The sequence below is a fragment of the Neofelis nebulosa genome, chromosome 10, assembly GCF_028018385.1.
Source record: "Neofelis nebulosa isolate mNeoNeb1 chromosome 10, mNeoNeb1.pri, whole genome shotgun sequence".
NCBI classification, from domain to species: domain Eukaryota; kingdom Metazoa; phylum Chordata; class Mammalia; order Carnivora; family Felidae; genus Neofelis; species Neofelis nebulosa.
Genome location: NC_080791.1, coordinates 36,251,165 through 36,265,304, shown reverse-complemented (window position 1 = coordinate 36,265,304; position 14,140 = coordinate 36,251,165). Strand labels below are relative to the sequence as shown.

The following is a 14,140-nucleotide window of genomic DNA, read 5'->3' as shown; positions in this document are numbered from 1 at the left end:
ATAGAAAGGGAAGGAAAACTTCCAGACTCATTCTATGAAGCCAGTATTACTTTGATTCCTAAACCAGAGACCCAGTAAAAAAAGAGAACTATATGCCAATATCCCTGATGAATATGGATGCAAAAATTCTCAAGAAGATACTAGCAAATCACATTCAATGGCATATAAAAAGAATTATTCACCATGATCAAGTGGGATTCATTCCTGGGATGCAGGGCTGGTTCAACATTCGCAAATCGATCAACGTGATACATCACATTAACAAAAAAAAGAGAAGAACCATATGGTCCTGTCAATCAATTCAGAAAAGGCCTTTGACAAAATCCAGCACCGTTTCTTAATAAAAACCCTCGATAAAGTCGGGATAGAAAGAACATACTTAAAGATCATAAAAGCCATTTATGAAAAGCCCACAGCTAACATCATCCTCAATGGGGAAAAACTGAGAGCTTTTTCCCTGAGATCAGGAACACGACAGGGATGCCCACTCTCACCGCTGTTGTTTAACATAGTGTTGGAAGTTCTAGCATCAGCAATCAGACAACAAAAGGAAATCAAAGGCATCAAAATCGGCAAAGATGAAGTCAAGCTTTCGCTTTTTCCAGATGACATGATATTATACATAGAAAACCCGATAGACTCCACCAAAAGTCTGCTAGAACTGATACATGAATTCAGCAAAGTTGCAGGATACAAAATCAATGTACAGAAATCAGTTGCATTCTTATACACTAACAATGAAGCAACAGAAAGACAAATAAAGAAACTGATCCCATTCACAATTGCACCAAGAAGCATAAAATACCTAGGAATAAATCTAACCAAAGATGTAAAAGATCTATATGCTGAAAACTATAGAAAGGTTATGAAGGTAATTGAAGAAGATATAAAGAAATGGAAAGACATTCCCTGCTCATGGATTGGAAGAATAAATATTGTCAAAATGTCAATACTACCCAAAGCTATCTACACATTCAATGCAATCCCAATCAAAATTGCACCAGCATTCTTCTCGAAACTAGAACAAGCAATCCTAAAATTTGTATGGAACCACAAAAGGCCCCGAATAGCCAAAGTAATTTTGAAGAAGAAGACCAAAGCAGGAGGCATCACAATCCCAGACTTTAGCCTCTACTACAAAGCTGTCATCATCAAGACAGCATATATTGGCACAAAAACAGACACATACATCAATGGAATAGAATAGAAACCCCAGAACTAGACCCACAAATGTATGGCCAACTCATCTTTGACAAAGCAGGAAAGAACATCCAATGAAAAAAGACAGTCTCTTTAACAAATGGTGCTGGGAGAACTGGACAGCAACATGCAGAAGGTTGAAACTAGACCACTTTCTCACATCATTCACAAAAATAAACTCAAAATGCATAACGGACCTGAATGTGAGACAGGAAACCATCAAAACCTTAGAGGAGAAAGCAGGAAAAGACCTCTCTGACCTCAGCCGTAGCAATCTCTTACTCGACACATCCCCAAAGGCAAGGGAATTAAAAGCAAAAGTGACTTACTGGGACCTTATGAAGATAAAAAGCTTCTGCACAGCAAAGGAAACAACCAACAAAACTAAAAGGCAGCCAACGGAATGGGAAAAGATATTTGCAAATGGCATATCGGACAAAGGGCTAGTATCCAAAATCTATAAAGAGCTCACCAAACTCCATACCCGAAAAACAAATAACCCAGTGAAGAAATGGGCAGAAAACATGAATAGACACTTCTCTAAAGAAGACATCCGGATGGCCAACAGGCACATGAAACGATGTTCAACGTCGCTCCTCATCAGGGAAATACAAATCAAAACCACACTCAGATATCACCTCACGCCAGTCAGAGTGGCCAAAATGAACAAATCAGGAGACTATAGATGCTGGAGAGGATGTGGAGAAACGGGAACCCTCTTGCACTTTTGGTGGGAATGCAAATTGGTGCAGCCACTCTGGAAAGCAGTGTGGAGGTTCCTCAGAAAATTAAAAATAGACCTACCCTATGACCCAGCAATAGCACTGCTAGGAATTTATCCAAGGGATACAGGAGTACTGATGCATAGGGGCACTTGTACCCCAATGTTTATAGCAGCACTCTCAACAATAGCCAACTTATGGAAAGAGCCTAAATGTCCATCAACTGATGGATGGATAAAGAAATTGTGGTTTATATACACAATGGAATACTACGTGGCAATGAGAAAGAATGAAATATGGCCTTTTGTAGCAACGTGGATGGAACTGGAAAGTGTGATGCTAAGTGAAATAAGCCATACAGAGAAAGACAGATACCATATGGTTTCACTCTTATGTGGATCCTAAGAAACTTAACAGAAACCCATGGGGGAAGGGAAGGAAAAAAAAAAAAAAGAGGTTAGAGTGGGAGAGAGCCAAAACATAAGAGACTGTTAAAAACTGAGAACAAACTGAGGGTTGATGGGGGGTGGGAGGGAGGGGAGGGTGGGTGATGGGTATTGAGGAGGGCATCTTTTGGGATGAGCACTGGGTGTTGTATGGAAACCAAGTTGACAATAAATTTCATATATTAATAAAAAATAAAAAAATAAAAATAAAAAAGAAAACAAATAGCTGGACAGTAGATTTCAATCTAATGATACATTTATATTCAATATGAATAGACTAAAAAGCTCAAATGAAAGTAGGTGAATATTGATTCAGATTTAAAAAATCAGGGTCAAAGACTATACTTAGAGGAATCATTTCTATACTTTTTTACTAGATAATTTTCTCTGAAATTGCAGAGCATCGGCAAAAATACACCCTCTCACAACTCTTTTTCAACATCATAGTGCAAGCTCTGTCTAATGCAATAAGACATGAAAAGGAAATAAGAAGTATACAAATTAGAAAAGAAGAAATAAAACTATCATTATTCACAGGTGACATGATTCTGTGTAGAAAAATCTGAAATAATCAAGACAATAATCTGGAACTAATAAGTAATCAAGCAAGGTTGCAGGATAAAATGTTAATATACAAAACGCAATTGCTTTTTTAAATAACAGCAATAAACAAATAAAATTTTAAATTGAAAGCGCAGTGCCACCTATAAAAACACCTAAAAAACCCTGAAATACTTAGGTATAAACCTAACAAAGTATGCACAATATCTATATGAAGAAAAGTACAAAACTCTGATACAGGAAATCAAAGAAGAACTAAATAAATGCAGTTTTCCATGTTCATGGATACAAAGACTCAATATTGACAAGATGCCAGTTCTTCTCAATTTGACCTGTAGATTCAGTGAAATACCAGTCAAAATCCAGAAATTATTTTGTATATATCACAAACTAATTATAAAGTTTATATGGAAATGTAAAAGTCCCATGATGGCCAATATAATATCGAAGGAGAAGAATAAGTTTGACAGACGGATACTAACCAACTTCAAGACCTCTACAAAGCTGCAGGAAACAGGAAAGATGGCATCAGTGATAGAATAAGCAAATATGTGAGTGGAACAGAATAGAGAAGTCATAAATAAATGTACATAAATATAGTCAAATGGTCTTTGACAAAGGAGAAAAGGCTATACAATGGAACAACAATATTCTTTTCAACAAATGATGCTTGAACAAGTGGCTATCCACATGCAAAAAGATGAATCTAGACACAGATCTTGCTCTCTTTACACCCATTAACTCAAAACAGATCACAGACCTGAATGTAAAATACAAAATTATAAAACTTTTAGAAGATAGCATAAGAAAAAAGCTATATGACCTTCGGTGTGAAAATAACTTTTTAGATACAATACCAAAAGCACAACCCATAAAAGAAAGAATTCATAAATTGGACTTCATAAAAATGAAAACTACCTGCCCTGAAAAAGACAGTGTGAAGAGAAGCCACAGACTACGAGAAAATATTTAGAAAAAAAAAATGTGCCAAAAGATTGTTCTTCAAAAAAAAAAAAAAAAACCTTTAAAACTCAGAAAACAAAACAAATCAAAAAACCCAGTTAAGACATGGGTCAAAACGGGGCGCCTGGGTGGCGCAGTCGGTTAAGCGTCCGACTTCAGCCAGGTCATGATCTCGCGGTCCGTGAGTTCGAGCTCCGCGTCAGGCTCTGGGCTGATGGCTCGGAGCCTGGAGCCTGTTTCCGATTCTGTGTCTCCCTCTCTCTCTGCCCCTCCCCCGTTCATGCTCTGTCTCTCTCTATCCAAAAATAAATTAAAAAAAAACGTTGAAAAAAAAAACTTAAAAAAAAAAAAAAAAAAGACATGGGTCAAAGATCTCAACAGGCAGTTTATCTATTCTATCAATCAATCGATCAATCAATTGATCATTATACACACACATGTGCACACACACATAAGTATGTATATGTATCTTCCTTGGTATTTCCTCAAAGGATCTGAAATCTTAAACCCACACAAACCCCTGCACATGGATGTATTTAGAGTCTTTATTTATAATTGCCCCAAATTGGAAAGAACCAAGATGTCCTTCAGTAGGTGAATGAGGAAATAAACTGTGGTACATCCAAACAATGGAATACTATTCAGAGCTAAAAACAAATAAGCTAAAAGCACTAAAAAGAAATAAGCTATAAATCCATGAAAAGGCATAAATGAACTTAAATGAATATTACTAAGTGAAAAAAGCCAATATGAAAAGACTAAATATGGGGTGTCTGGGTGGCTCAGTCAGTTGGGCGTCTGACTTTGACTCAGATCATGATCTTGTGGTCTGTGAGTTCAAGCCCCACATCAGGCTCTGTGATGATAGCTCGGAGTCTTGAGCCTCCTTTGGATTCTGTGTCTCCCTCTCTCTCTGTTCTTTCCCTGCTTGTGTTCTCTCCTCTCTCTCTCTCTCTCTCTCTCTCTCTCTCTCTCTCTCTCTCTTTCTCAAAAATAAATAAAGATTTTAAAAAGTTTTAAAAAGAAATAAAAGACTAAATACTATATAACACTAACTATATGAAATTCTGGTAAAGGAAAAGCTAAGGAAACAGTATAAGATCAGTGGTTGCCAGGGGTTAAGAGGAGAGGAGGGATGAATAGGCAAAGCACAGATATTTTATAAATCAGTGAAAATACTTTGTATCATACCATAGTAATGTATACATCTCGTTATACATTTGTCCAAACCTATATAATTTACAACACCAAGAGAGAATCATAATGTGAAATCTATGGTCTTTGGATGATTATGATGTGTTGATGTAGGTTCACTAACTGTGAGAAATGCACCATGCTGATGTAGATGTTGATAAAAAGACAGAGGATAAATATTTTGTAGCAAGAAATATATAGGAAATTTTTATACTTTCTCTTTAATTTTTTTCTGTGAATTTAAAGCTGCTCTAAAAATAGTCTTAATGTAAACAAATGAATAAATAAATAACACAAAACAAAACAGACAAGAATAAATCTATGCCGTCTACCAAAAAAAAAAACACACCCTTTATTAAGACACAAATAAGTTTAAAAATAGGATAGGGAAAAGTATAGCTTGACAATACTAATCCAAAGAGACTTGGAATGGCTATATTAATATAAAATGGAGTAGTTTCAGAGCATAATTTAGCCATGGGTAAAAAGAAGCCTGGTATAATTTCTCAAGAAGACACAACAATTCTAATTTTTATATATATAATATACTTCAGCTTGAAAATATAGAAAACTAAAAATAGTAGAACTAAAGGAAGACTTAAATGCATAATTGCTTGTGGATATTTCATTAATAATTACCAAAAAATATGAGAATTGAAAACTACAGATCATTATCCCTTACCAATGTAATAAAAAATCAATTACAAAGTTTCAGAAAATTAAACCCAACAATATTTTAAAAAGAAAATACATAATGACCAAGTATACTTCAGCCCAGGAATGCAAGTTTATTTGCATTCACAAATTAATATAATTTACCATTTTTAAATTTTAAAAAAGAAATCTGTGATCCATATATATACAGAAAAAGACATTTCACAAAATAAAACGTCCATTTTAGAATAAAAACTCTGTCTAATTTGGGACTGCATAAGTACTTCCTCAGTCTAATACAAGGATATTATTTACAAAGAAACACATAATAAAAAACAAACAGAAAAACAAAATCCCTACAACTGACATCATACTTAATGGTGAAAACTGTGTGTTTACCACTAAATCAGGAACAAATAAAGTCTATCTGTTATACTACTGTTCAATATTATAAAGGAGGTTCTGGCCATTGCAGTAAGACAAGAAAATTAAATCAAAGACATCTAACGTTTGAAGAAAAATGAATAAAATTCTCTTTATTCACATAAATTTCTGTTTATCATCTATGTAGAAAACATGAAACTACAAAAATATTAATTTCAGCAAATTAATGTCAGCAAAATAAAAAGTCAGTAAAATTATTAGATATATTTCTATGTGATATCAATAAAAATTTTAAGATTAGAACACACTATCATTTTCAATAATGTTACAAATATGAAAGACTTAGGGAAATATTTTACAGAAAATGAGTAAGGCCTGTCCAAGAACAACTATAAGCATTGCTGCAACAAATTAAAGAAAATCTAAATAAAAGGGATGATATATCACATTCATATATAAAACCACACAATATTGTTAAGATGTTAATTAATACCAATGTAGAGAGTCAATGAAATACCAATCAAGATGCTAATTACCCCCATCTTTTGTGGAAATTGACAAGGTGATTTTAAAATTCATATGGAAATACATGGACCTAAAATAGCCAGAATAATTTTGAAAGACAAAACCAAAGTTGCATATTACACTGCCTAAGATCATGAAATATTGGTATAAAGGTAGGTTTATAGGTCAATTTAAAAATTAGAGAAAATCTTGAAATAGTCCCACAAATGTAATTGAGTTTGACAATGGTGTTTTTGAATTTTGACAATTCAATGAAGAATGATATATTTTTTAGCAGATGGTTCAGCAGAACCATTGTGTAGACACATTAAAAAAATCATTGATCCTTACCTTATTTCATATAAAAATTAACATGAAATGGATCATAGCTTAAAATATAATGGTTAAAACTATAATATTTTAAAAAGAAAATTTAGGAGAAAATCTTAGTGACTTAATTTGTAAAGGACTTCAGAAACTGTAAAACAAACAAAAAAATCAGTAAGTCACTCTTGAACAAAATTAAAAATCTATCTTTTTAAAAGGTACTTAAAATAATGAAAAGGGCATTCATAGTCTAGGAAAATATATTTATAAAACATATATCCAATAGAGGGCTTTTAACTAAAATAGTGTTTTTCAAAACAATTTCTTGGGGTGATCAACATTTTTTTTCTTATGATTGTGCTTTCCCAAATGATATTCATTAATAACATGTAGCTAGTAAGCACTTGAAATGTTGTTAGCACAATTTTGAAACTAAATTTTAAATTGTATTTAATTTCAATTAGTTTAAATTTAAATAGCTCCTACATAGATAGTGATTACTGTATAGAACAACACAGATCTAGAATTTATAAAGAATAGTTATACCTCAGTAAGAAGATAAACAATCTTATTTTAAACATGGACAAGATATTTGAACAGACACTACACCAAAGATGGCAAATAAACACATGAAAGGATGTTAAATATCATTAGTTGCAAAGGAAATGAAACAAAACCACAATGAAAAACATTATAGACCCACCAGAATCGCTAAAATTATAAAGCCTGATAATGCCAAGTGTTGATAAGGATGTAGAGTAATTCAATCTCTTATACACTCTGATGAAAATTTAAAAATATTTTGGAAACATTTTGAAAGTTTCTTTCAAAATTGAACACACTTCTGCCATATGTTCCAGCCATTATTTTTTATGGTATTTATCCATAAGAAATAAAGGCTTAAGTCTGCACAGAGACTGTATATATCTGTTCATATATATCTGTTCATATCAGCCTTATTTATAATAGCCAAAAGTTAAATCAACAGGTGAATGGATAAACTGTGATATATACATGCAATAAATAATACTTAGTTGTTAAAAGTGAAATATATTTGCTTTGTTAATTTCATACCACATGAACATATATCAAAATAATTATGTTGAGTGAAAGAACTTAGTCCACAAAGAACATATACTGCATAATTCTCTTTATATATTTCTAAAAAATGCAATCTAACCTATTTTGACATAAAGCAGAGCAATGGTTGCCTAGATATGAAGGAGAATTGGGACAGAATGATGGATTACAAATGTACATGACAGGAACTGAGGGGATAATGAGTATATTCTGTATTTTAATTTTAGTGCTGGTTTCACATAGATATATGTGTACATATACTTATATGTCAAAATTCTTCAAGTTGTACATTTTACCTATATGCACATAAATAATACACTAGTAAAGCTGCAAAAATGCCTCATACTCTAGTAGGAAAAAAATAAATAAATAAAAACAATCCAACAAAGAAATTATTATCAATCATGAAGTTTGAATTCAAGATTCTCTACTAATCCTGCTAATCATACCCCTTTGTTTGTCTTCCCATATTCAGTTAACGGAACCATAATTTTTTTCTAAATCATATAGTTTATCTCCTGGAAATCTTCCTTGATCCCTCCTTTTCTTCCTTCATCCCGTCAGAGAATCACCTTAGCTTGATTCCCATGGTATTCAGATGACCATGTCTCACCCACTCCCATACTAATACCTAAGTACATACCATTATTGTTTCTGGTCAGGAACTAAAATCGCCTTAACAGCTATTACATTGCTTGTTTTATTTTTACTCTTGAACACCTACAATTAATTTTTCATACGGCCGAGTAATCTTTAAAAAAAATTAGATCATTTTACATATCCCCAGTTTAATCCTCCCCCAAATCTTTTCTTTAAACTAAAAATGGGTATCTTTAACATGGGCAATAATGTCCTACATGGTTGGTGTCTACCCACATCTTCCATATTACCTTAAATACTTATTCCTTGGCCTTTTATACTCTATTTACAATGAATTTCCTTCAGATCTTGAAATGCATCAAAGTAATGCCTGAATTAAGACTACTGCTTCAGCTATTCCCTCTGTCTAGAATTCTTTCATCTCACATTTCTCATGGACTACCCCTTCTATTAAGACTCACTCATGTGGCCTTCTCAACAAGTCACCTCATCATCCAACCACCAGTACTCTCTATCACTTTTACTTCTTTTTTTTTTTTTTAATTTTTTTTTCAACGTTTTTTATTTATTTTTGGGACAGAGAGAGACAGAGCATGAACGGGGGAGGGGCAGAGAGAGAGGGAGACACAGAATCGGAAACAGGCTCCAGGCTCCGAGCCATCAGCCCAGAGCCTGACGCGGGGCTCGAACTCATGGACCACGAGATCGTGACCTGGCTGAAGTCGGACGCTTAACCGACTGCGCCACCCAGGCGCCCCATCACTTTTACTTCTGTACTTTCTTCATAGTACTTACTACTCTTCAATTTTCTTTTTCTTTTTTAAAATACTTTATTGCCCACTATAATATAGGCTTTATTAGAGCAGGAACTTCGAGTGCTCCTTTGATCCAAGAGTAGACAAATTGTACAACAGAAAAAACATTAGTCTAGAAACAAATACATCTAAAGGATCATTTAATACATGACATTTAAGACAGTTCAGTACAGCAAGGAAAATATTGATCTTCATAAATGATGGTGCTTAAATACTTAGATATTCACATAGATTGAAAAAAAGAGGTACATTTATTTTTGTATGCCAATTCTAGAAAAAATGTAGAATTATTAAGAGGATTAAACAATTTTTTAATACGTAAATATCTTTGTAATTTAGAGTTGACTAGAATTTCTTATATAGGATGCAAAAAACACTACATCTAATCATATACGTTTGTCTTTTCAAGAAATAATTAACTTCTATTTATCAATGGACACCATTAAGACTGAGGAAAGTCAAGATGCAGAGTGAGAGAACCTATTTGAAATACATTATATTACAAAGCATTTTATCTAGAAACTATAAATAGCTAATAGAAAAAAAGTCATATAAATCAATACATAATATATAATATATAACATATATATTATATATATGTATAATAGGCTGATATATTATATATTATATAATATATATTATATATTATATAATTTAATAGATAAGTAGGCTAAAATTTGAACAGGCATTTCACAGAAGAAGATATCTAAATTGCCACTAAACATAGGGAGAGGTCCTCATATTTATTAGTCTACAAAGGCTTTCAAATGAAAACCATAATACAATATCATTCTGTATGCCAGAGAATGGTTAAATAGAAAAACAAAAACAAAACTGAATATAATAAGTTTTACAAGGATGTAAAACCAATTCCACAGTTGTAACTCCTGGATGATATAAATATTCTATCAATCTTTTTGAAAACTAACCAGAAGTTTTCTACTACAATTGAACAAATGTATAACTTTGATCCATCAATTCTGTGTCTCAGATTTGATATCTACTCAAAACCTATGTGCATATATGTTCACAAAGAGATATGAATATGAATATACATAGCAGCACAATTTAAAATAACCAAGATTATAAACAGTGAGATCACCATTAGCTGCTAAACAAATACATTTTGATACACTAACAAAACAGAATAAAACACAAAAGTAAAAGAAATCAACTACACCCAAACACACACACACACACAAATAGATAAATTTCACAAACAAAATACTATGACAAAGAAGCCAGCCTTGAAAGAACACATCTCTATATTTTTTTATAAAGTTTAAAGACATTTAAATTATTCCATAGTATTAAAAATTAGGAGATTGGGTTAGTTGGGAAGTTGAATTAGTTTTGATAGTATTATGAGAGACATCTGAGGAGCTAGTATTGGTTACATGTTTTGAATTTGGCACATTTACTCTATGAACAGAAATTTGGTTTATTTTATAAAATGTCATCCATGATATACCATGCATAAATAGTCGCTATATTACTAATGGTAATTTCATAATACATTTAGGATTTTTCCTCTGAGTTGTACACCACAACAAACATTTGAAATATTTTTCCTGTGAAGATACTTGCTATGTTATAAAGTTCAAGTTTAATTTAAAACATCAGAATTATTAAAAAACATAACATTATTATATTATCCACACACATTTCTCTTTCACAAATCATTTGCCCCTTAATTTTTTGTTTGTTTCAAATTTTTGTTTACTTCCTAGTTAACATATAGTGCAATATTGCTTTCAGGAGTAGAATTTAGTGATTCATCACTTACGTATAATACCCAATGCTCATCACAAGTTCCCTCCTTAATACTTATCACTCATTTAGCCCATTCCCCACCCACCTCTTCTCCATCAATTCTCAATTTGTTCTCTTATAGTTTTCACTATTTTTCTGTTTTTTCCCCTTTCCCTAAGTTTATCCATTTTTTTTTTCTTAAATTGCACATATGAGTGAAATTATATAGTATTTGTCTTTCTCTGACTGACTTATTTTGCTTAGCAAAATACATTCTGGTTCCATCTATGTCCTTGCAAATGGCAAGGTATCATTGTTTTTGAGGGCTGAATAATATTCCGTTATGTATATATACCACTTCATTAAGGAAACATAAATCAAAGCCACAATGAGATACTACCTCATACCTGTAAGAATGGCTCAAATTAATAACAGGAAACAATAAATGTTGGTGATGATGTGGAGAAAGGGGAATCCTCGTACACTGTTGGTGGGAATGCAAACTGGTTCACCCACTCTGGAAAAAAGTATGCAGGTTCCTCAAAATGTTAAAAATAGAAGTACTCTCCAACCCAACAATTGTACTATTCGGGGTTTACCCAAATGATACAAAAATACTGGCGCATTAATTTAAATATATATCCATCTTAAAAAATACATTTTTATTATTTGCATCTGTTTTACTGTTTGCCTTTCTATTAATTCCCATATTTTACAGGTTCTTTAATTTTTCCATTTTAAATTTATATTTTGACCTAAAAACCTTTTTAAAAAAATAATTCATACATATAAATATTGATAACCATAACATTAAATATCTTTGCATTTTTTAAAAACAGAATAATGACTGATAGAAGACTGTGTACAATCAGAATTGTAAGTCACTTGATAAACTTCATAAATTAAAGTAGAATTTATGTATTTAGTTTGAATTAAATTATTTACAAGGTAAACAACTAATAGAATAAATGTTATAAAAGCAATAATGAATCATCTGTTCTTTTTCCCCCATTTAATTAAGTATGAATTTTTTATAATAAAATAAAAATTAAGGAAACCTAGGGAAGTCTTACTTCTTTTCATTTAGTTACAAATTATAGCTATATAGTAATCTCAGGTTAACCTGAAAGTGACTACCTGGAGACAATAATTATGCAACCATCATTTGGTGTTATATTTCCACCTTACTGATCATTTATATCAGGAAAGAATCATGGAAATCATAGCCATACAAGCTATGTGGAAAGAAAACATCTGTATTATCTTATTAAAGACTTTTTTTTTAGGGGCGCCTGGGTGGCGCAGTCGGTTAGGCGTCCGACTTCAGCCAGGTCACGATCTCGCGGTCTGTGAGTTCGAGCCCCGCGTCAGGCTCTGGGCTGATGGCTCGGAGCCTGGAGCCTGTTTCCGATTCTGTGTCTCCCTCTCTCTCTGCCCCTCCCCCGTTCATGCTCAGTCTCTCTCTGTCCCAAAAATAAATAAAAAACGTTGAATAAAAATTAAAAAAAAAAAAAAAAAAAAAAAAAAACTCTAAAAAAAAAAAAAAAAAAAAAAAAAAAAAAAAAAATAAAGACTTTTTTTTAGATTAAAGATATATTGGGGCGCTTGGGTGGCTCAGTCAGTTAAGCATCCAACTTCGGCTCAGATCATGATCTCCCATTCATGGGTTGGAGCCCTGCATTGGGCTCTGTGCTGACAGCTCAGAGCCTGGAGCCTGCTTTGGATTCTATGTGTCTCTCTCTCTGCTCCTCCCCTGCTCGCACTCTGTCTCTCTTAAAAATGAATAAACATTAAAAATTAAAAAAAAAATAAAGACATACTTTATCCATACCATACCATGGCATTTATTGGTGTCATTTTCATGGTAGACATTGTTATGGCTTATAGTACAGAACTAGGATTTTACCAGTCTTTTGCTTTCAATGAGAAACATGCTTTTTATGTATGTTAAGATAAGCTGGCTGTAATAATTAGCTCTAATTACAGGTCAACTTAGGCAAATTCCATCACCAGTAATTTAGATAGAGCAGATAGGAAGAAATCATTATAGTTTATTAGCACCAAGATCATTCATTTCCAGAGTACACTAAATGAATAGGAACTTGTACTCAGAAGAAATTGTGCCATTTTATCAATTTAATTAGTTTTCTTGAATGCTTTGTGCCAGATGAAAAACAAACCTTTACTTGAAACTCCATTGCAAAATTCTAGAGGCTCTTTTTCTCAATATTGTTTTTAGATTGTAAAAGGTACATTGTAACTTTTTTCATGATTTTGTCATTATAACTGGTAGTTATATTTTAACTTTTTTTTCAGTGTTTACTCTTTGCACCCTAATGTCAATATTGACATTAATTTTGGATTTCTCTTTTTCTTGTAAAGAATATATGTGTTATAGATTAATTATAGGTTATGTTTCATAATATTGTCAAAGTATGCAACCTTGCTACACGGCTGCTCTAGGTACAGGCACAATTTAAACCCTGGAGCAGTTCCAGAAAGTGAAATGTAGGAAAAGTGTGCTTCTGATTTGGTTCTGCAAAGATTGCCCTTGTTTGGTCTCTTTATGTCTAGAAAATTTCTATTATCAAGGCAAGTAAAAAAATTTATGGCATGCTTCACGAATTTGCATGTCAGCCCTGTGCAGAGGCCATGCCAATCTTTTCTGTATTGTTCCAATGTTAGTGTATGTGCTGCCGAAGTGAGCACTACTGAGGCAGTTTTTGTGGAGAAGATACAAATAATAGCATGATTTTCTTTATTGCTTACTCATGGATCACAAAGACTTCTTTTTTTTTTTTTTTTTTTTAATTTTTTTTTCAACATTTTTTATTTATTTTTGGGACAGAGAGAGACAGAGCATGAACGGGGGAGGGGCAGAGAGAGAGGGAGACACAGAATCGGAAACAGGCTCCAGGCTCCGAGCCATCAGCCCAGA

General features: G+C 32.8%; 1 non-coding gene across 1 annotated transcript; it reads right to left on the bottom strand.

Moving 5' to 3' along the window:
* Nucleotides 1-13,804: 13,804 nt before the first annotated feature.
* LOC131488908 (U6 spliceosomal RNA) lies at nt 13,805-13,911 on the bottom strand. Its single transcript, XR_009250297.1, has one exon. It is a non-coding gene; the product is annotated as a U6 spliceosomal RNA (small nuclear RNA).
* Nucleotides 13,912-14,140: the final 229 nt, after the last annotated feature.